This window comes from Ctenopharyngodon idella, chromosome 11 (genome assembly GCF_019924925.1).
Source record: "Ctenopharyngodon idella isolate HZGC_01 chromosome 11, HZGC01, whole genome shotgun sequence".
Classification (NCBI taxonomy): Eukaryota; Metazoa; Chordata; class Actinopteri; order Cypriniformes; family Xenocyprididae; genus Ctenopharyngodon; species Ctenopharyngodon idella.
Window position 1 is genome coordinate 19,930,508 of NC_067230.1, and position 25,086 is coordinate 19,955,593.

The following is a 25,086-nucleotide window of genomic DNA, read 5'->3' on the forward strand; positions in this document are numbered from 1 at the left end:
TGTGAAAATGATAAAATGCAGACACTGGCTGGCAACTTCATAATTTATTTTTATTTTTTTAAAAAGCTGATGGGGAAAGAGTAAAAATAAAGCAGTTTATTATTATTTATTATTATTATTTAACCAATAATGTTTGATGAAAAACTTTTGTTTAAACTTATTTGAAGATTAGAAATGTTGGCCTTGGCAACTAACTGAAATTTAAAAAGTTACTAAAATATTAAAAAACTAATAAGAATGGCACAACAAAATTACTAAAACTTAAAAACTTGATCACTAAAAATAAAAACTAAATATAAAAATAAAAGGTAATTTAAAATATGAATAAATACTATAATAGTATAAAAAAACTGTACTAAAATAACACGTGGAAGTTTGAAAAGTTTATCTATCGTTTTGAAATGAACAACCTAAAATGTGTCTTTCTTTAAAATAAACAATGCTTGTTTTAATATGTTATTGTCTAATGCAATGATATTCATACATTTATACATATGGCTTAAGTGCCCAAATTCTTTTGAGGTCATTATATATTTAGAACAAACAAAGAGTATTGCATCATTGGTAATTGCCCCGTTCCAATTGTAAGGACTATAATCCTGCATACTCATGCTGACAGAGTACACACTTGCACTGGAGAGGGACCTTTGTTGTTTGCAGTGTCGTGGCCCTTTTATAGTCTGTGAAATAAATTAGTCTCATCTTAAACATTAATAATCATTATGTTTTTAGTTCTGATTGAGGGAGACCAGAATCTGTCTTATTGATTGACCACTAATTAGTATATTTACATGTCTATGGTGGTTACGGCCCTGTCCTTTTTGGCCGCAATGTGTGTACATGGTGTTTTTGGTGGCTTAATATATAAATATTATCTTAACATTAAAAGAATTGATTTATTTGCATGTGAGTGTGGATTAGCCACAGTGGAAGATTGCCTCTAGAATTAATGAGCCGAAAAATAGGGGCTTGCCCAGAGAACCTTCCTTCATCTATAGTGGAAAATATGTCTCTGCTGCCTTTGATGTTTCCGGTAAAGTAAGGCCAGAGCTGCAGGTGGTGTAATGAGATGCAATAGGGCAGTAGCACTGGGCAGGAAGCCTATGCACCCGTGGGGAGGAAAAGACATGCATACAGGCCGATATTTATGTCTCTGGATGTGTTTATGTGTGTGTATGTAGATTGCGGCTATATATGCCATGTTCGTGTGTCAGTCCAGACTGTCAGAATGAAATCAGTGGGACTACGGTGCATCAAAGCCTCACAGTGAGAAGCAATCGGTTTCATTGATCCAGTGCAATACCTACCCTCCTGGCTGGTTCCTGAAAAAAAACTTTTACTTTCTATAAAAGGTAGTTTACAAGCAGGTAAGCTAAAGTAGGTCAGCTTTACTGCATCAAACATACATAGTAATTGTTCGCTCTGACTCTCGTCAGTGTCGCATTGCTTCTGAGACACCCATTGGGAGCAGAAATGCAGGAGACATGGGTCTGCTGAAAGCGCTGATCAGCAGGGTGCAGGAAACCCTCTGATTGTGTGCTGTTTGATATGAGCTGGATTTTATTTTGAGCTCTTTTTATGTAGCTGAGCATTAAAAGTCACCATGCAAATGTGGGGAATTATTTTATTTTATTTATTTATTGCAATTTTGAGTTTACTTAAATCTAACCTCTAGTTTCAGAACATTTATTTTTCAGTTTAAAAATATACTTGACACTTTGCATAGAAAACTACTTTTATAATAAACTTGATGTGCCTTACCAAGTCTCGCAAGTAAAAAGGTATCTGTCTTAGTGTTTTTCTACTTTACCACAGTAAAGGATGCAAATGTAGTAATTAAAGTGAATGAAAGGAAGAAACATTTATAATCCCCTGCGAAAATGAGTGAGACTCAAATGAAGGTTTGGGAAAAGAAAAGATTCCATGTCCAGTGGAATATTGATACATTTGTGGAAAATCAGGTGACCAGATCACAAAACAATGTTTTAGTAACAAAGTTCGGGAGGAACACGTTCACTTGATCTATCCAATCAGCATGAGAGGAGGCCTATATATATATATATATATATATATATATAATATATACACACACACACACACACACACACACACACAGCCGACTCACCTATGTTCCTCGACAGTTCTCTGCATCCCTCCGCCACCCCGACTCCTAAATGGATCTTATCCCAGCCAGGGATACAGGGAGAGTACTCTAGGTTCGGGCCAAATTCCAAGCTCAGATCCCTCCCCTCAGACAGCGCGCCAAATACTACGCATACTCTTTTACTCTGATTATTTGTAAGTGTGAACTCATGAAACAGAATACAAAGCCGACAAATGGTTCAAATTTACGGGCTCATGTACCCCTCTCATTCTGCACGAATCCAAATGTTTCCATGGTTGCAATAATGCAATGTAACATTTAATTGCTAACCTATTATTTCTTTTGTAAACAAAGCTTTGTGCTTCGTAATATTCACGTAAAACAGAATTCACAAAAAAAAAATTTTTTGGAGTGGTTGTCAAGTTGATCGACACATCCCTAGATTCAGCTATATTTAAATTAACTAAAACAATTTTTAATACTTTTAGTTTTAGTTAACAATAACATCATTGGTGAAAAGTGAGCATTAAGCCTAAAGTATACTTAACTTTTTATGCGTACACGAGGATCAGTGTACAGTGCGTGACACGAATTTCGTCATCAGAAGAGTACTTGCGTACTGTACAAGCACCGCCGGATTTTTGTAATCTTGTGTACGCACAGGTCGCACATGCACTTTTATTTTTTTTTGCAATAATTAGTTTATCCACAAGGTGGCAACCGTGCCCTGTGGGGGCGTCGATACACAAGGTAATCGCATAAATTAAACAGACCAGGGGTGCATTTCCCAAAAGCGTTGTTAGTCAACTATGGCCGTAAGGCCCATTGAACTCTACTGGTACCTTGCGACCATAGTTCGCTTTGGGAAACGCGAACTATGCAAGCTACAGCGACAATGGAAGCCTACATAGACGAGAAATTGTGGGAAGAGGTTAGAAAGTACGCTCACTTGTACAACTCTAGCATGAAAGAATACAAAGATGTTTACATGGGTTGTAACTCATGGAGAGAGATTGCTCAAAATCAATCTCTGTGCATGTGTCGAAAGCCTGTGTACACATACGAGTCAAATGAAGTATATTTTGCAAGGCTGTGTGTTCGACTGTGCGCGTAAGCGTAAAAAACGAAGTATACCTTGGGCTTTACATGCCCAAATGGAGCCAGACCTAATGCAAGTTTGCTAAAACAATAGGGGGGAAAAGCCGCATCTCAGAGGAAAAAGCAAAAAAAAAAAAACTTTTATTTTTTTTCATTTATTTTGATTAAAAAATACAAAGGTACACAGTTTTTTTTCCTTTGGTATAACATTCACAATGTATCATTTGCAATTAGACCTAGAACATGCATTAGGAAAGTGCATAGGGTCAATATTATTTCATGTTGACTTTTAAAGTTACAATCCCCTGTTCGGCAAATTCAGTTTGTTATAATCCTTGATTTCTCAATGTTGTGTCTGGCCTTAGCAGACGATTATGACATCGCCACAGAAACAATATGCTAATCCATAAAACCCTTAATCTCATCCGCAAGATCGTGAATGTCATATAAAAATTGAATTGTACACAAAAGTAAACTGGTGCCTCTGTCTGGCCTTCATTGTTTTTCCTTCATTGTTTGAGTGGTCTGTGCATAGAATCCCTTCTAACCCAAATGGACTACATTCGTAGGAGCATTAAAAGGCTAAACCTCATCCATCTTAAGGATTAGGACAATATGTAGTTAGGCTCAGATCGAATAATCAGTCATGTTAAGGCGAAATCCAGGCACAGTGCCACTAGCTGGACCTGACAGATTGCCCCAATGATTTGGATTGATGGAGTTGGCCGGTGATCTCTGGACCAAATGGCCAGGACTGGGGGGAGAGGTTCGCTTAATGGGATTTCCGCTGGGGTTCACCTGGGGCCTGTACCAAGGACAAAGCAGTTTTGGGGGACCAAAATATAGTCCTTTTGGCAACAAAAGTCATCTCACTTTCATGCAATAAAACAGAGTTCAGTAGGACTTAGCAGCTTGAATACAAATCGAAACTCATTCACAACAAACAGGTTTGTTAGTGCTTCCCTCCTCTGAGATATAAGCACACATATGACATCTGTTTGTAAGGGTTAAATGTGAAGCGTCACTACACATCCCATAATCTCTTGTGGTAGACACTACTGCGCCTACTGTGTGATTGATGATTGTAGTTCAGATACCACAATGCACGGCTATACAGTTAAGTGTCAATTTACATATATTCATAAGATTAATGTGTTAATTAGCAAAAAGAAACACAAGGAGCTCGTTAACCCCACCACAAACACTTTTAGTTCTCGGGAGACTGCACACTTCTTACTGCCAGTCCCAGGTGTCCTACTGCCAGACATACTAGCATGTATGCTAGCGTGATAATTGACATTAAACACAGTAAATCTGTCATTGTGGAGCAGTTTCCATGGGCTGGATGTCTAATAAGCTTTGATTGTTCATCCAAATAGCAGAAGTAAACAGCTTCAGCCAATTAAGGATCGCAAATGCAATCTAGGCTTGTAAATCATGTAAACAGAGTTACATATCTTACATGTGCAGAGTTGTTATGGCCTCTTTGCTTGCGGTTCATTGGATCAGTTGATCACTTTGACATTAGTATGTCTGTTCAATATATTGATTTACTGTTTGTCAAGTCAACCGCTTTGTGTTTTGCATTTTTACTTACTCTCTGTGTTTTTTTTTTTTTTATACAGTGGGGGGTGGGGTTTAACACATGCAGTTAAAAGCAGGAGAAAGCTCCATAATTAAAGGATAGTTCACCCAAAAATGAAAATTTGATGTTTATCTGCTTACCCCCAGGGCATCCAAGATGTAGGTGACTTTGTTTCTTCAGTAAAACACAAATGATGATTTTTAACTCCAACCGTTGCGGTCTGTCAGTCGTATAATGCATGTCAATGGGAACACCATCTATAAGAGTCAAAAAAACATGCACAGACAAATCCAAATTAAACCCTGTGGCTCGTGACGACACATTGATGTCCTAAGACACGAAACGATCGGTTTGTGCGAGAAACCGAACAGTATTTATATCATTTTTTACCTCTAAAACACCACTATGTCCAACTGCCTTGCGCACGGCATCCGGTGCGTGAGGTGTGTACGCGCTCTGGCGTAGTTTAAAGGATTAGTCCACTTTCAAATAAAATTTTCCTGATAATTTACTCACCCCCATGTCATCCAAGATGTTCATGTCTTTCTTTCTTCGGTCGAAAAGAAATTAAGGTTTTTGATGAAAACATTCCAGGATTATTCTCCTTATAGTGGACTTCAATGGTCTCCAAACGGTTGAAGGTCAAAATGACAGTTTCAGTGCAGCTTCAAAGGGCTTTAAACGATACCAGACGAGGAATAAGGGTCTTATCTAGCGAAACGATCGGTCATTTTCTAAAAAAAATACAAATACAAACACAAATGATCGCCTTGCACATGCTTCTGCTTTCCGTATTGTTCAAAAAGCTTACGCTGTATGTTCTACGCCTTCCCTATTCAACTTATGGAAAAAACGGAACTGGTGCCGCGTTTGTTCCGTAAGATTCTTTCCCTTCTTTCCTCTTACCCCTCATGCCACCCCCTCTTTCTCTCACTTCATCTCGCCTTGCCATAGCGCCTTTTAATAGAGGCCTGCATCAAATCCCATGTTATTCACTTATCCCTGAATAAATATCACTGCCATGCAGCATAGTAATTGCAATGCATTTCCATGTAAAAAGCCCAGTGTGCCATAGCTGGGACATTGTGGATCACATCTGTAAGCTGTAATAGAACAGCTAATCAAAAAAAAAAAAAAAATGTCAGATTGATTGCGGCAGACTGAGACAGAGGCTATGAACCGAGCTGGTTTATCCATACAGTGAGAGAGAGATATGGAGGAACAGAGAGCGCATCTCCAAATCTGAGGGTGCGGAGCAAGCTGCCCAGCAAATAAAATTTATTAATTAGCAACAAATTCCCTTGATAGTGTCACAGCCAGTTGAATGCAGGATCTAAACGCAAGCAGTTTAAGTTTGTACTTACACAGAACTCAGGAACAATAAACATGAACAGAACCAAACTTAATGCAACGATATCAGACATTGAACTGGAAGAAACACAGAGCTTAAATATACTGACCAAACTAATTCATGAAATCAACAGCAGGTGTGCAAATTAATCAAACAATGAAAAACCATAGACCTACTGAAAACTAGAACACAGAACTAAAACACATGACAAAACCCCACCAAAAACAGAAACAAACCCAGATGATCCCTTACAGATAGAAAATCTTCCTATATTTTTATCCCATGAGAGGATGCTTAAAAGTCTGTCATGGATGCCCTGGTGTAGTTTTACATTTGGTTGTACAGAATTTACACATTAAAGGGATAGTTCTTGAGGTGTTTCATGTTTTTATATATAAAATATATAAAAATGTGTGTTATATATAAAAGTCTTGAGGTTTTAAATATTAAAATATATATAAATAAATAAATCCTATTGTATTGACCTTACAGCACCAGATTTATTTAAGTCTTGAGATTTCAAATATTAACCATGAGAAATGTATTTCTTTAATACCTTATAAAGGACAATGGGGTGCTAATCTTTGTAGCCTCTCTTCCAAAGGTTTTTAGCTGCACTGAATTTTTAAATTATAAATGAAAATCGTTAAATTGTGCTAATGTATAATACAACAAAGGAACTGAAGTAGCTGCCTCTTCCTGTCACATGAAGATGGAAACACTAAAGTCACTTTGAATTCACACCGTTTCGGGGAAACAGGGAGACATCCTGCTGCCAAGATGATGTCAGCCATCTGCAGTCTATAGCATCTGAATCTGAATGCAAAATAACCAAGCTGAGGACAGATGCAGGGGTAAGCACTTATTCAGGCTTATCCAAAAAGCATTCATGAAGTTCCCCTTACATCTTCTGTCGAACTCTGAGTCTTTGATTATGACTCTAGAGATCAAACTCAGCCAGCTCAGACTGACTTTCAAACACTTCCGTATTATTCAGAAGTCACATGAATAATCTCCGTCCCTGTTGTTGTATGTTTGGTCTAGTTCAGTTCAGCCTTGAACAAGTGAAAGAAAAAAAGATTTAAGTTCTCTGTAATTGCTTTACTTAATCTAATTCAAACACAAATTACATTTGATTTTTTTCACTTTCTCCCTATAAATAAAATAATACCTGCACTAATACCTCTCAGGAAAACATTTGTGTAGCCTTTACTTTTAATGAGTGAGAACGGGCTGGTGATTTTTTCCCTATAGTCCCCCTATCCACTAAAATCAGCCTAAATTTTACACCCCACAGCATTCATTCTCGGCACATTACAGTCGCCTGGTTCGCATGAATAATTCATGAGATATCAGAAGGGAGGCAAACCTCATAGCTTGATGGTACCCATCACAGTATGACATGAAAATACACAAAAAGAAGTCAAAAAGTCTCGTGCACATATTGTCAGAGATGGCAGAATCAAAAACATTTTGAAAAGTTTCCTTCTCACCATTTCGTACATCACGATAGCTTGTCTAAGTATCAATATTTTAATACATTTCTTGTGTATAACTGGGTAACACTTTATTCATTAACAAGTCATTGAAACATGATGGTATTTTATATAACAGGCATGCATACATGTGTGACTGTTATTGCAACATTGTTTCAGTTTGAGGTCAGCCTGACCCAAGCGCAACATGATACATTGTAGACAAATATGAAAAGGAATAAATCCAAACACAACTGGCAGGAGCGTGACTAGCTTTTGTGCAACAGTGAAAAGCTAGATGTTTTCTGATCGCTTTTGACTGTAATTGTATATGTGCACCAGGAAACATTCTTTCATTATCTCTATGTCTCAAGTAGGTGAAGACGTGTTTGTTGTGGTTTGCCCTTTTTAATTCCAAAAATCTAAGAGAGTGAGGCTGTGTGGGAGGATGTCTGTGTGTGCGAAAAGAAATGTTTGTGTATGTGTGAAATTCAAGGGTGTACTTAGTATTTAAAACCTCAGTGAGTCATACTTATGAAACAGATGTTAGGCTTGTGAATTCTCCCACTTATCACCTCTATTTACTCTCTCTCTCTCTCTCTCTTTCACGGTTGCTATGGAGTCCTGGTCAAGTCCCAGTCTGAGAAGAGTCTGAGAAGCATCAGTTGCTCAGACTCATGGACTAGAGATCAGTCAGCCAGAAACAGAAACAGGAGTGAACAGACAGAATCAAGATGGCAGGAGTCCAAGACTCAGCCTCCTCCTCCTCCTTAAAAACGGGCATTGCCCCTTCCCCTTCTCCGTCTGCTCCCCGCTCCTTCCCCCTCTGTTTCCCTGCAGCCAAAAGTGGGGAGACGAGGGGGTTTGGAAAGGAATTGGGGCAGATAGATTGTGAAAACCATGACAGCTGGAGCAGACCCTGGGAGGTTCCATCTTGTTAATCTATGCAGTGTTTCACTCACCTAATTGTTCCCATTTCACTCTGATCAGCAAAATAGCTGTTGAAATATTGAATGCAGTGTGAGGCTTCTGCTGCCTTTATTGAGCAAGTACTGTCTTTAAAGGTGAGCTGCTAACCGCAAATGTACTCCCCAGAGTTGGGTGTGCACGTGTGGTGTGCCATCACGGTGTGCTGAACTCCCCTCAGCCCACACGGCACATTTCTAAAAACAATATACACCAGGGTCCTGTGCCATTCAGAAGTAAATTGAGAATACCAATCCTGAATTTGAGTTGTAGTATAACAGCAATTATGTTTTTTTTTGTTTTGTTTTTTTTGTGGGCGGAGCATACCTGGTGGCAGAAAATGACAGTTCTGCAGTAGCAGTCTGTGGAAGCCATGGAATAAAAGAATAAAAAAATTAATTTTAAGTTTATATCTCACAATTCTGACTTTTTTCGTGCAAATCAGAGTTTATATTTCATCTTTAGAAGGAAAAACAGAATTGTGAGATATACCCCTTATTCTGTTTTCCTCAGAATTTCATAATTCAGACTTTTTTTCTTGAATGTGCCCGTTTATATCCCGCAATTCTGACTTTTTTCCCCTCAGAATTGTGATATAATCTCACAATTGCAAATTAGAAAGTCCGAACTGGGAGATATAAACGGGCACATTCAAGAAAAAAAAGTCCGAATTATGAAATAAAAATGTTCAAAAGTTATCTATCTAAAATGTTATAGGTTTAAATATTATTTCATGCTGTGAGTGCTATGTATGAATGTCCACTATGAACTGCATATGTGAATATTATGTAGACTTACTGTTCACATCAAATTCATGACACAAAATAGACTAATCATTACAGGTTTCATCAGTCCAGTCTGTGACTTGCAACATAAACATCTCCATTTAGCTTCAAAGGGCATCTTTAACAACGGTATTCTATAAAAATGAAGACTGTATTTTTTGCATTCCGATTCTGACATCCAAAGGCACAACAAAACTTTTTTTTATTATTATTCTGTGGATTTTGCACATTTTCCTCCACTTGTTACCGCTATTTTTCTAACACCATGTGCACACAGTATTTTATACACAGTATTTATATATATATATATAACATTTAATCTCCAAATTAATGTAGAAACAACATAAAGACTGTATATTTTAAATATTTATTTAATGGCATAGTTTTTATAAATGAAGGCCTGTATCACCAATGCCAATACTGCTACTGATGTCTCTATATGATATTTTTCCCCTCAATTTTAGCCGTTAATTATACCCTTTCAACATTACAGTGTAACTGAAAGCTATTGTCACATTACTGTCTAGTTAGTTTCATTTTCGTCGACTTTCAGTTGTGTTTTCACAGTTTTCACAGTGGTGTCATGTGTTTCTTTGTCTTTATGTCCCACTACTCATTAATTCCTATTCCATAGCGTGACAGCTATCAATTTTAACATTTTTTAGGCTTTTATTTTAAGTCAACTTAAAACAATCTTCACATAAAAAGGCTTATTAGGCTGTTGTCACTTTAAGAACTGGCGCACATGACGTGGATCTGACACGCATCCCATTTTCTCTTTATATTCATTTAAGATTTTATTAACTCATTTCAGACTGTGCTTATGAGCATACTCAACAAAACTGGAATTTTGGCATAATTTTGTGTGTTTTTGTCTGTTCAAGCACTGTCTCAAGCAACTTTCTGTGCACGTGAGTCGTGTGTGTGACATAGACAGCACGCCAGTACCATAATGAGCTCTCTTTTGTGTCTTGTTGTGCTTAAATGGTTTAAAAGCATTTGCATGAATAAGAGCGTGATCATATAATGTAACGCTGTAGCCAAAGGATGACGAAAAAACAGATGCTGCGTTAATTGCGTTAAATATTTTTAACATGTTAAATTGAAAAATTAATCGTGAGTTTACACGTCAATTTTTACAGCCATAATGTACAGTATGTATGTGTATATATATATATATGTAATAGGCAGGTAATAATATAAAAAATAATACTTTTAATATAGTAACTCAAATTAAATTTTAGGTTATATTTAATTAAAAACTTGGGTGTCTGACAACAATCTTACAAAAAAATTCCTATTCTTTGGGATTACAGTGTTCAGTTCTGTGCAGTAATGACCTCATTCTTCTCTGTGGACAGTCTTCTATTATTGCAACTCAAACTGTTTGCTTTTATTTCTGTTATGGAGCCTCAGCATCCCTCAGGAGGTTTATTGTACTAACCTCACTGTGAAGCTGCCTGAGGCCCAGAAGTCCAAAGATTCACGACCTTAACCAAGTGCTTACGTAGTAAACCTCAACCCCAGGTAAGTATGTGAGGTCAAAGATCAAAACAGATATAGCGAGAGAGAACAGACCTGAACAATATTAGTTTAGTTAACCTACAAAGCAATTAAAGGTCACTTTTAAAGGTCAGTTCAAAGCCTCAGTGTGCTGGTCATCACTTCTTTTTTACTCTTAAATTAAGTTGGAGGTCTAGGTGAGTGAGACTGGGATTAAAGAAAGGTGAAGGACATGTCCAATCTCTGCAGGCTCTGGTCTTTGTCCATATAAACGCTGCTGTGCAGGAGCGAGGGTCAGGGAATCAGTGGCCAGGTTGGGGGTAAGAGGGGAATCGAGTCCAGCGTTTCATTACGGAGGCCTAGACCACAACCACACATACTCTCTCCACTGCAGACTTCTCAGTCTACCGCAGATTTCATTAACCTTGCTTTCCCAAGTCCTTTTGGCAGATACATGATGGACAATGGATACAGTATCAACTCTGAAAGTTCAAGTTCACACTGGTGTAGTTCATCACATTCATTTCCACCAGCATCTGACAACAAGAAAGTTTCGACATTGTACGAATTTCAAACACAATATCTCTAACAAATTCATTTAAAAAGGAGTGTTATGTCTTGATGTTTTTAAAATAAATGCTTTGATATTAAAAACATGCAAATACATTCCTACATTACTAAGAGTGCAAATTCTTTTTATGTCCACTTTAGTGAAGTTATGTCCACTACTGTTCAATATTTTTGAAGAAATTATTACTCATCAAGGACGCATTAAATTGATAAAGTAAAAACATTTTTAATGTTACAAAAGATTCAATTTCTTTCTAAATAAATGCTGTTTTTTTAAATTTTCTGTTCATCAAAGAATCCTGAAAAAATTAATCACGGTTTTCATAAAAATATGAACTGTTTTCAACATTGAGTATCAAATCAGCATATCAGAATGATTTCTGAAGGATCATGTGACACTGAAGACTGAAAATTCAGCTTTGTCATCACAGGAATAAATTACACATTGAAATAGAATACAGTTATTTTAAATTTTAATGATATTTCACAATGTCGCAGTTTTTATTTTTGATTTAACAAATGAAGCCTTGGTGAGCATAAGGAATTTCAAAAACATGTTTACTGGAGGTATAATAGATCTGAAATGGGTTTTCACAATGCACTTCATTATCCCTTTTGCTGTTTGCAAAGAGCACTAAATCAACGGATATGGTTTAACATTCTAAAAATATGCTGCTGTCTAAAGACATTGTCATAGAAACCCACCTGTTTCCAAGAGAGAATGAGCTAGAGAGAGATAACTCACAGTATCACAGGTGCTAGACACTGTCTGCAATTGATTTCCTGTGTGTCACTGCCACAATTTCAAGAATTTTAGAGATAAAACAAAGTTACTTTACAGCAGACATCTATAATGTAATGAGAAGTGGATTTGGGGGCACATGCAGTCATAACTAAGTTTGCTAAATCTAAATCTTAAAAGCACTTCCAGTCCACTATTGATTCAGATGTATTTTGTTTTCTTTTAATCATCATACTTATGTGTAGCTTATGTGATGCTGGCCTTCTTCGGAGTAATGAATTATTTAAAAACAGCATCAAGCACCCATTTGATGATAAATTATTCATGGGTGCATGAAGAATTCGCATTTGATCAATTGTGATTCATATTGTCAGCTGAAAGCATTTTAAAGAGAGTAAATATGATGAAACTCAGTTTTATGTCTCCAGATACAGTAGATTGCGTCAGTCTTAAATCGTAATGTTATTTCTGTAAAGGTTTTGTGAAAGCATGTTTTAAGTGATGAGAATCTGTGAGCTGGATTTTATATATACAGTATAAGAAAAAGACCTGAGCTGAAAGTCATTTGCAAATCTAAGGTAGTCACAGCCCTGTCATGAAATATTAATGACAGATCACAGCAAAGTGTGAAACTGATGAGTGCAAATAACTGTAGATACGAGTAAGTCGGGTATGATGATGATGATAAGAAAAAAAAAAGTGTTAATAATGCTAAAATACTTGCAGGGAAAACAGACAAAGTGATTACAGTATGCATCAGTATGAATGTCAGGTGTTTTCTTTTAGATTTTGACAAACATTTTCATGCTGACATTAGATAAATCTGCTATGGTTTAAATCAGTTAGACATAATATGAACACTGTGTGTGTACTTCATGTAAGATGTGTGTCTACCAGGAAATATGTTATTAAATCTGACAGGATAATCATGAGTTTATAAACTTAAACATGCAATTTCATGTAGCATAAACAACAGCACTGATGAAAATATGCTGTTTATGTTTTGCACATTTACAAGATCCCTTCAGTGTATAACAGGATCCGGTAGCAGGTGCGACCAGCTAATCCTGGAGAACTAGTTTAGATTTAGTGACATCTACTGTCCAGTGCAGGAAATTATTCAAAGGTTTAGCACACAGGTTTTTGCTGTAAGGCCAACTTTTGCTGTAGAAGAACAACTTTTGGTTCCCCAAAGAACCTTTGATTGAACAGTTCTTAAAAGAACCAATTTTTCTTAGTGTAAAGAACATTTTACTAAACTAAAGAACCTCTTTCCACTCTAAAGAATGTTTTGTGCAATGGAAGTTTTAAGTTGAATGTTAAAGGGGTAGTTCACCCAAAAATGAAAATTCAGTGGTTCGGAGCATAACGAGGCTTCATTACGTCATAAGTGTTTCAGTGTTTCACGTGGCTTTGGCAGTTTGATTCGCGCTCCGAACCACTGATTCGAAACAAAAGATTTGTAAAGCTTCGAAGCTTCATGAAGCAGTGTTTTGAAATCGCCCATTACTAGATATTGTTGAATAAAGTCGTTATTTTTAAAAAAAAATTTGGCACACAAAAAGTATTCTCATCGCTTCATAACATTTTTTTTTTTTTTATTGAAAGAGTGAAAGGTGACATAACATAAGAAGCCAACAGGCGAAACAAAAACAAAACAAAAAAGAGAGAAAAGATAACAGAACAAACATACCGAGATACATAAAGAAGTAAAGATACACATATACCTATACATAAATATAAATGTCATATATCATGTACTAAAATGCAAAGGTTATTCCACAGCTTTCAGTATATATAGAAGAGGTAAATGTATATCTATAACAAAAAGTATGTAATATATGTACATACACAGATGGACGTACATACATGCACACATATACATATATTTACATACATATACATACATAAATGTCAATATACAAGGATACGGTATATACATTTTCTTTATAACATCTATTGTTATTAACATGGTACATTCAGTCAATTTAATTGTTGAATATAAAGAACGAAGTTGAAGAAATAGGGTGTTTGTTAGTATAATAATATAATAATAATAAGAAAAGTAATGAAGCTATGTATGTATACTTACATACATTCCCTCTTACATATATCAGTATAAAAGATATGTAGTAATATGCAAATTCCTGTTAATATCAAATGCTATTAACACGTTATTTCCATTAGATTCAATAAGACAGTATAAATATAATATAAATATAAATATATTCCATGGTAATATGTTAATATTATTGATATTATTGTTATTGTTGCCACCACTGCTGTCCTTCAAATGCTATAAGTTACACAGTCACTTCATAACATTAAGGTTGAACCACTGTAGTCACATGAACTGTTTTAAATATGTCTTTAGTAGCTTTCTGGGCATTGAAAAAGGGAATGATCTTGCCGACAATGGAGGCCTCACTGAGCCATCGGATTTTATCAAAAATATCTTAATTTGTGTTCCGAAGAGGAACGAAGGTCTTACGGGTGTGGAACGACATGAGGGTGAGTAATAAATGACACAATTTTCATTTTTGGGTGAACTAACCCTTTAAATGTTCTGAAAGGAACCACTGATGCCAATAAAGAACATTTACTTTTAAGAGTGTAGCCAGAATGTAAGCTAAATGAAAGAAGAAGAAAAAACAGGTGTAACAGAGGGATATAGGCTGAGAGAATGTGGGGGATGGGCTAAAAAGAAGCAGTCTCTCCCTGATATGAAGGTTCTGGTGATTTGTGGAGTGCCACAAGGAACTACGCCATGCATGAATGGGCACAGTTGGCGCAGAGGAATCAAACAGGAGTCAGGAGCGATCCAGGGTCCCTTCACAGTCGCTCTGCTCCCCAGAGTGCTCTGTATGCCTCTCTCTCACTCTCTCTCTTTCTCTCTCTAACGTTGGCATGGCTACTAAAATACAGCATTGCCAGGAAATGTAAATTAGGAATTTATCTGCTAAAATAATAACGTGGATGTGGGTGGAAAAGACAAACAAACAACAAAACAAATTTAATTACAGCCACTTAGTTAATGTGCATATTTAGCTATTAGTTTTTGTATGTAGCATTATTATCTTTAAAAAAAAAAAAAATCTGAATTACAAAATTGTTTTGACTGTTCTGAGCGACACAAAAATGCATTTAATTCTCTCTCTCTCTTCTTCCTCCCCCTCCTCCACCTCTCCTTCTCTTTCAAGCAGGATTAAAGCTTCCTACGTTAAAGTTCCTATAATTCCAGATGTGAGTAACATCACACAAACACAGACCTCGACTGTGATGGGTTTACACTAATGCTATTTGAATACTATATTCCTGTTTGCTGATATATCCTGGATGACGGTATCATTTCTGCCAGCTTAAAGTAACCCTGTCTTCAGCAGTGAAATTCCTGAGAATATTTCAAAGGCAAGCATGTTTTATTGTAATATAATTTCAGAGAGATTAGTTCAAGCATGCAAAAAATATACTATTATGTTTTATATACCATTCTCTTATGCGAAAATATAGTAAAAACAGAGATATTGTGAAATATTGCTACAATTTAAAATATCAGATTTCTATTTTCATATATTTTAAAATGCATTATTTTCCCATATTAGCAAAGCTGAATATTTCACAGCCATTTCTCCACTTTTAAGTTTCACATAATCCTTCAGAAATCATTGTAATACACTAATTTGGTGCTCAAGAAACATTTCTTATTATTATCAGTGTTGAAAACAGTTGTGCTGCTTAATATTTTTGTGGAACCTGTGATATGTTTTTTCCCCCCCCAGAATTCTTTGATGACTCGAAAGTTCAAAAGAACAAAGGAAGAACATAACATAAATGTCTTATTTTGTAACATAAATGTCTTTACTGCCACTTTTGATCAATTCAGTGTGTCCTTGCTGAATAAATGTATTAATTTCTTTACACAGAGACAGACAGACAGACAGATAGATAGACAGACAGACAGACAGATAGATAGATAGATAGATAGATAGATAGAAAATCTACATAAACATTTTCTTGATATATAAATGTATGCTTGAAGATAACTTTAAAAATATGACTTTTAAAATATGTAATGTGAGTTATGGGACTGACAGGCTCCTGGTGTACTCAGTTGCTGTATGCACACTTACTAAAAAATTACCCATCTCAAAACCTGACCTGTCATAACACTGCATGCAACCCTTACAGACTTCACGGAGGTCTGGAGAAATATCTCCATATCTCTGAGTGACAGTGCCACGTCCCCTTACTCTAAGTGTAGCCAAGCGTGACCCCCATGCAGGGCCCCCCTCTGCCTGTGTTGGCCTTCCCCACAGCAGGGGTCCCATTATTGGACTCAGCCAGTCGAGTGTCAGCAGTCCCCTCTTAATTCACACCGACGGTGCATTCACTCACACATCACATGGATACATAGATCCAGCTGAGGTGGGGCCGCAGAGACCAAAACAATCAAACAAATCTGCAGATATGTGCAATGTGGAGTGAAACTCTAATATGTACTTACTGTATGCATACTTTGTGTGTGTAAATGTTTAGGAGTTTAGGATGTCTGCAAGCATGTATATATAACTAAAGTGGAGAATGTATGACACAATACTCATCAGACAACATAAATAATATTGAGTAATATTCTGGAAATTGAGTTTTCTTTTCTCTTATGATTTGATTTCAGAAGGTTACTTCTTTACTCACCAAAACCAAAGAAAACATCTTCCCACTCCAGGACCACCATAGAGGATCATGCCCTCCCAATATATATTAGTGGTGGAGAATTTTCAGTGACTCTTTCTGCAGGTTACATGCCCAGTAGGTGGCGACAAGTGAGTAAGTGAGTCATTGAATAATTCTTCCAATTCGTTCAAAAACACTGATTCATTTTGAAACAAAACTAGTTGTTTTTTAAACTTTGTAACTTTGCTAAACACAATAAATTGTTGCATTCCATGCACTATATGTGTGTGTGTATACAGGTGCTGGTCATATAATTAGAATATCATCAAAAAGTTCATTTTTTTATTATAAATTATTTTTAAAAATGAAACTTTCATATATTCTAGATTCCCCACATGTAAAGTAAAACATTTCAAAAGTTTTTTTTTTTAAATTTTGATGATTAGAGCGTACAGCTCATGAAAGTCCAAAATCCAGTATTTCAAAATATTAGAATATTTCCTAAGATCAATCAAAAAATGGATTTGCAAAACAGAAAAGTTCAAGTTCTTTAAAGTATGTTCTTTTGTGCACTCAATACTTGATCGGCAGGACATATTACAGCAAATGACTTGCTCCTAGCACAAATTACTGCATCAGTGAAGTGTGGCATGGAAGTGATCAGCCTGTGGCACTGCTGAGGCACTATTGAGCCTTCAGATCATCTGTATATTGTTGGATCGACTGTTTCTCATTTTCTCTTGAAAATATCCCATAGATTTAGGTCAGGCATATTGGCTGGCCAGTAAAGCACAGTAATATCATGGTCAGCAAACCACTTGGAAGTGGTTTTTGCACTGTGGGCAGATGCTAAAGTCCTGCTCGAAAAGGAAATCAGCATCTCCATAAAGCTTGTCAGCAGATGGAAGCATAAAGTGCTCCAAAATCTCCTGGAAGATGGCTGCATTGACTTTGCACTTGATAAAACACAATGGACCAACACCAGCAGACGTCACGGCCCCCCCAAATCATTACTGACTTCAGAAACTTCACACTAGACTTCAAGCAGCTTGGATTCTGTGCCTCTCCAGTCTTCCTTCAGACTCTGGGACCATGATTTCAACATGAAATGCAAAATTTACTTTTATCTGAAAAGAGGATTTTCGACCACTGTTCACTGTCCAGTTCTTTTTCTCCTTAGCCCAGGTAAGATGCTTCTGACGTTGTTTCTGGTTCAGAAGTGGCTTGGTAGTCCTTTTCCTGAAGATGTCTGAGTGTGGTGACTCTTGATGCGCTGACTCCGGCTTCATTCTACTCATTGTGAAGCTCTCCCAAGTGTTTGAATTGGCTTTACTTGACAGTATTCTCAAGCTTGCGGTCATCCCTGTTGCTTGTGCACCTTTGCCTACCCAATTTCTTCCTTCCAGTCAACTTTGCATTTAATATGCTTTGATACATCACTCTGTAAACAGCCACCCCATTCAGTAATGACCTTCTGTGACTTACTCTTTTTGTGAAGGGGGTCAATGATTGTCTCCTGGACCATTGCCAAGTCAGCAGTCTTCCCCATTAGTGTGGTTTCAAAGAACAGAAGATACCCGGAATTTATACTGTAGGGATGGTCATTTAATGAAACTCAATTGTAAATATTCTAATATTTTGAGATACTGGATTTTGGACTTTCATTAGCTGTACGCTCTAATCAACAAATTAAAAAAAAAAAAACTTTTGAAATGTTTTACTTTACATGTAGGGAATCTAGAATATATGAAAGTTTAATTTTTTTAAATAATTTACAATAAAAAAATGAACTTTTTCACGATATTCTAATTATATGACCAGCACCTGTATATATATATATATATATATATACACACACATGGGGGGGTGTATGTCAGTATATATTGCAAGTCATTTTGGTTTAAGGCATTTCTTTTTTCAGATGCTTTAAGGATTGAAATTTTATTTCATTTTTAAAAGCCACAAAACTTAGAGAAACAAAATAAGTGATTATCTTTATGCGTGAGTCATTAAATCATTCACTCAACCCATTTGTTTAAAACACTGATTCATTCAGGAATGCAACAAGTATCAGTCTTTTATGAACGAGTCATTGAATAATTTACTCAACCAATTAAGTCATATCCCTGTGAATCCCTAGGAGATGTGCTACAGTTGATTCTGCTTTTAAATTAGTTTGAAACTATTTTAGTTGGTGGAACAAAAATAAACTGCAAATACTCGTGAAAATAATCATAAGTTACTCAATATCAACTTCCTTATTGACCCCTTTTATAAATGATATATAATCATTTTGTACATTGTGGATAAAATATGGAAACCTTTTTATGATACCTTTAGATTAGCAGTTTGCAACCCACAACAGCAGATTCCCACAGGAGCAAGACTGGCCTGACATGCCTGTTTGTGTTTATGTGTGTGCTAGCCAAGATAGAGCTATGCCCTTGTTAGCCCTGCCCTTCTGTCTGCCACCTCCACACTGACATACAGACTGCTCCAGAGATTATGCCCAGTGCGGCTAATCTAGAATAATCCACAGCCCAGGCAGCGATTCTCTCAGCGCAGGGGAGTATTCTGGCAATGAGAGTAGCTTACTGCGTGATACCAAAACAGCATCATTAAGTCCCATAGAGTCAAACGCCAATGCAAATCCCCCCGTTGGGTGGAATAATAACGAAGGTAATCATTTTCTGGCAACCCGATTTACAAACACTTTTTCTCAATGCGAGTGCTTGTTGTATTTGTGGGCCCAACGCGGACAGACTGTCAACCTTGAAACCCTCCCAAATAAAGGGGGTCACATATGGTTTGGGACCGCAATCACTGAACAGTGTGTGTGCATGTATCACAGATGTGTGGCTCTGATTGTTTGTGTGTGCATTGTGCAGTCACGCTTACGACTGTGAATATTTGCCATCATTTTGCCCCATTTTTGAGACCCCCAACAGAGGGACTGACATCCATGGCAACAATTAGTGGCAATTACAGCCAGGACAGTTTGATGGGAGCTTTATGGCATAGTGTAGATTTACTGCAGCTATGAGAGCTGAAGTGTGTCCTATCCTTCATGGATATCTGCAATTGTACTCAGGAGAAGAGTCTCCTCTTGTGTACTATATTTCTCTGCAATTGGTCAATTAAGTGGCTCTTAACTTCCCTTTCACTCTCCGCCCACTCTGAAATGCAATTATGTCCTTTCTTTTCACATGGTCGATTATCAATGCAGGTCCATTAAAATCAGATTTGCATAATATAGCATGCTCTGTAGCATCAGGCTATAACAACACATTAATCAAGCAGAAGGATGTGTGACTGTAGGACAGAGTCATCTTTTAAGATGGTAATAGAGGCCGTCACAGCTCCCGTATCCCGGGTGGCATTGGGTGGGACGTCGTTTCCAAGAGTGCGCCCTTGATTGTAGCCCTACATGTTTTCTGGCTGTCCTTGGCTCTTGGCACCCAGCAGTGGAGCCAGATGTACATGGATGACCCTGCTCCATATGTGTTCGGAGGATTAGGGTCAGCTGCTTAAGATTCAGACCCACACTGGCTCCCTGACTCACCTTCATATGGCCTGTGAAAGGGCAAAAAGGGTCCCCTTTTTTGTTTGGGTCAAGTCAGGATGAAATGTGAAATATTTTGATCCTGTTCATCACTGTGTTTCCAAATGAGTCATATATAATTGTGGTATTTCTTGGTGTGAATGCTACTGATCAAATGCTGTTTAATGCCCTCACCCAAGAAGTCATTACTTCCTTTACTGCACTATATTGGCCTCTCTCTCTCTCTCTCTCTCTCTATATATATATATATATATACCGATCAGGCATAACATTATGACCACCTTCCTAATATGTTGGTCCCCTTTTTGCTGCCAAAACAGCCCTGACCCGTCAAAGCATGGACTCCATAAGTTGCGAGGTGGAGCCTCCATGGATCGGGCTTGTTTGTTCAGCACATCCCACAGATGCTCAATTGGATTGAGATCTGGGGAATTTGGAGGCCAGGTCAACACCTCAAACTCGTTGTTGTGCTCCTCAAAATAGTAACATCCACATGGATGGAAGGACACAAGGTTTCCCAGCAGAACATTGCCCAAAGCATCACACTGCCTCCGCTGGCTTGCCTTCTTTCCCTAGTGCATCCTGGTGCCACGTGTTCCTCAAGTAAGCGACGCACACGCACCCGACCATCCACGTGATGTAAAAGAAAACATGATTCATCAGATTCATGATGAATCAGATTCAAACATGATTCATGGGCTATGCAGCCCCATACGCAACAAACTGAGATGCATTGTGTATTCTGACACCTTTCTATCAGAACCAGCATTAACTTCTTGAGCAATTTGAGCTACAGTAGCTCATCTGTTGGATCGGACCACTGGGCCAGCCTTCGCTCCCCACATGCATCAATGAGCCTTGGCCGCTCATGACGCTGTCGCCGGTTCACCACTGTTCCTTCCTTGGACCACGTTTGATAGATGCTGACCACTGCAGACCGGGAACACCCCACAAGAGCTGCAGTTTTGGAGATGCTCTGACCCAGTCTTCTAGCCATCACAATTTGGCCCTTGTCAAACTCGCTCAAATCCTTACGCTTGCCCATTTTTTATTGATGGCATCATGAATTCACAGATGTACTGCTCTATACTGAAAGAGAAGATGCCATCACTCCATGCCCTTGGTCGTCGTGCACTTTTCCAACATGACAATGATCCTAAACACATTTCTGAAGAAGAACAGGGTGAAAGTGATTCAGTGGCTCCTGATCTGAACCCAGTCGAACACCTATGGGGAATTCTGAAGAGACAAGTTGAGCATCACTCTCCATCCAGCGTCCAGTCTCTAAAAGAGGTCATTCTTGAAGAATGGAAAAAGATAGATGTTGCAAAATGTCGCCAACTTGTTCATTCCATGCCTAGAAGACTTGGTGCTGTCATTAAAAATCATGGAGGCCATACAAAGCACTAGATGTAGTAGTTTTTGTTGTGGGGTGCACTCATTTTTGCATCACCCTAATTTGAGTAAAACTGAAAAATGTGTAATCTAACTTATATTATTAACCTTACTTTCATGTTTTATTAAACTTAGCCTTGTCAACATTTTGGAAATATATATATAGTAGCTCGACTGTAGCTGAATTGTCGTATTTGAAATTTATGAAATTTGTTATATTTTTGTTTTCCATTTTAATGGTTTAATTAAAATAACCAAATAAATGTCTAAGCAATTAAATCTATAAAGCTTTAATAATTTAATATACTATTAAAATTGTAAAAAAAAAAATAAAATAAAAAAATAATTAAAATTAGTCAATAAAAAGTAGCTTATGCAATGTGGAAAGTTGTAGTTTTAATTTATATTTATTATATATAAATATATTGAGCATTATATTAAGCATTTTCTGCCATGCTCGTTCATAAAAATAACCAAGAAACAACAAATAATAAGAATGGTAGTTAGGCCAGGGTTAAGATGAGGACTCAGACATATATATGACCCTTCTACAAGTCACAAGTTTCCCAGCAGATTCACTAAAAACGAATTACTGCACACCTCCACATGACCAGCCCGACGTCAGAGCATAGAGTGAGTATTGTGGAGCATGTGAAATGGCTCGCGCGTGAGAAATGCCTGGCACGTTCCAAGCACTGTGCTTTTATTTAAGAAATTACACAGGCTATGGGGCTCATTTTTCATTTTTTATGTTGGCCTTTTTCAGGCCAAGTATACCTTGATAAATATAGAGAGATGAAGCAGAGACCCCCTGTTGCATATTGTATAAAATTATAAGAGTGTTACATTTTAAGTAGGGCTAATAAAAATATGACCATAGTACCACATGAATGTATTTACATGCTTGATAATTATTGCATCACAAATCCACAATAATATTCTTGTATATTTTCATTTTAAAGGTATACTATGTAACTTTTGGCCCTTTAGCAGTTAAACAAAACTGCATGCATTTTGTGGAGGAACATTGTTTTGGTTGTGCTTTGGCTCTGTGTGACTGTGTGGATGAATATGACCCTTTACAATAGATAATGCTTTACAATGAACTCTGTTAGAGAGCAACATATGGCAGTTTGTCTGTTCAATAAAATTCCTTATCTGTTGAGTAATAAAAACGCCATCTCCGTGTCACTTTTACAACATTTCAAATCCCTCAGTTCTTGTTATCTCCAAAAAGCCAAGCCAGTGTTGATTCTTGTTTTATTACGAGCTCTGTCACGTTCTCTTCGTGCTCCATGTCAACCTATATCACTCGTTGACTAACCTGTGACAACTAACCTGTGCCACTCCAACACCATACGTGTCAAAGTAGCCAGAGCAACATTTCTATATTTACGGATGAGACACGCACAGATGATTTTCTGGGAAAACCATCCCGACATGTCTAAAAATACAAACACTTATAACAGCCTCACCATAGTGAATCAGGGTAAGACAAAACACATTTTGGAAAATATTATTGATAATAATTCATTATTTAAATTTTGTTAATATTGAATAAAAAGTTACATAGTGTAACTTTAATTAACACGTTTTAAATTTGCAAGAATAATAAAGACATTTAACTTGAATTTTAGCTGCTTAACTTCAGATTCGGTTGAAGTTACATTGATATATTATATTTAACACATTTAACACTTTTTTTGCAAAGCTAAATTGAAGACCATTAATTGAAGTACATTAATATGAGATTTCACTTTTTACATTAAATGTAAAAAAAAAACAAAAAACTTTTCATTCTGTTTTTATTTAGAATCCATTAATAATGAGCGAATTGTACAATGAGATTCCAGTGGGTGAAATCACATGTGACTCATATGCCACAGATTACGTCTGAGCAGATGGAGAGAGAGAGATGCATAGGGTATGCTTGGCACTCGACATTGTTAATGTAATTACAGAGAAAGAGGGATACGCTTTCTTTCTCTCTCTCTCTCTCTCCCTCTCTCTCTCTGTCTGTCATTCTCTGCCATTCTCTTAATCAGCTTGGTTACATTGTATCACTCACATGAGCCTAGTTAAATATGACCCGCTATGCAAGTTTTACCATGTCCTCTTGGGACAAAAGGTTTTCATGTGTCTGAAAGCTATCTTGACTCTGGTGCACATTGTCAGACTGATGGTATGTGAGAAAGCAATGCTGAAAATGTAAATATTATTGTCTAAAGCTGATTGTTCCTCATAGGAATGATCACATTCACAGGATCGAGTCCGTTCTTGAATTCTTTTTGTCTTGGGTGAGCAGTTTTGTTGGGGATGCAACTTAAAATTCTGGTTGATGCAATAAGATGATAATTATTTTCTTGTTATGGCCAACAGCTGGACGATATTAATTCTCTATACTATTTTATCTAAATAAATGAAAATAAATAAATGAAAGTTACTTTTAAAAGTAATGCATTACAATATTGCGTTACTCCCTAAAAAAGTAACTAATCGCGTTACTTAGTTACTTTTTATGGAAAGTACTTCGTCATATTACTTTTGCTTTACTTTTTCTCATTTGGGCTGGGCTGTTTGTTTGTTTGTTTGTTTTTATAATGACCAAGTTCTATTTTTGTCAAATGTAAAGAAGGCCCTTTCACACCAAAAGTGAAATGAATAAGCCTCAGGCTGAAGGAAATGCAAATTCCCACCTGTACAGTAGAGGGCGCAGCTCAAACAAACAAGCCTTTCAGCTGTGCTGACATTCAGTACAGAAGTACAGAAGAATAGGACACAGGAGAAGTAAATGAGTAAATGCTCACATTTAGTCTAGAACTAGTCTAAAATAACCATCATGTTCACACACAACACCTCTGCATTTACTCCCGATTTCTCTCAACATGGAGACAGGAGAGCTGTCAGTCAATAAATGGGAAAACAAAGTAACTTGCATTACGTATTTGAAAAAGTAACTCAGATATTTTGTTGTAAATATAAAAGTAATGCGTTACTTTACTAGTTACTTGAAAAAAGTAATCTGATTATACAACTCGAGTTACTTGTAATGAGTTACCCCCAACACTGATTACAATGCACAAAATGGATACGGAGATTTTTTTAATTTGCTAAAAGATTACATTTAACAGCATTATTAAACTAATTGTGTTTAACTAAATGTAAATTTAGAGGAAATTAGCATGCACAATTACAAACCCGATTCCAAAAAAGTTGGGACACTGTACAAATTGTGAATAAAAAAGGAATGCAATGATGTGGAAGTTTCAAATTTCAATA

General features: G+C 36.9%; 1 protein-coding gene across 2 annotated transcripts in view; it reads left to right on the forward strand.

Moving 5' to 3' along the window:
* pnp4a (purine nucleoside phosphorylase 4a) overlaps window positions 1-25,086 on the forward strand; it is an 81,079-nt gene that overhangs the window by 48,059 nt on the left and 7,934 nt on the right. The window contains exon 1 of one of the 2 annotated variants that reach the window (XM_051913055.1): window positions 16,859-16,999. The exons of the other annotated variant lie outside the window; for it this stretch is intronic. The gene's annotated coding sequence lies outside the window, so the exon portion shown is untranslated. Of the gene's footprint in view, window positions 1-16,858; window positions 17,000-25,086 lie in introns of those variants that run through there. 2 annotated transcript variants of the gene reach the window in all.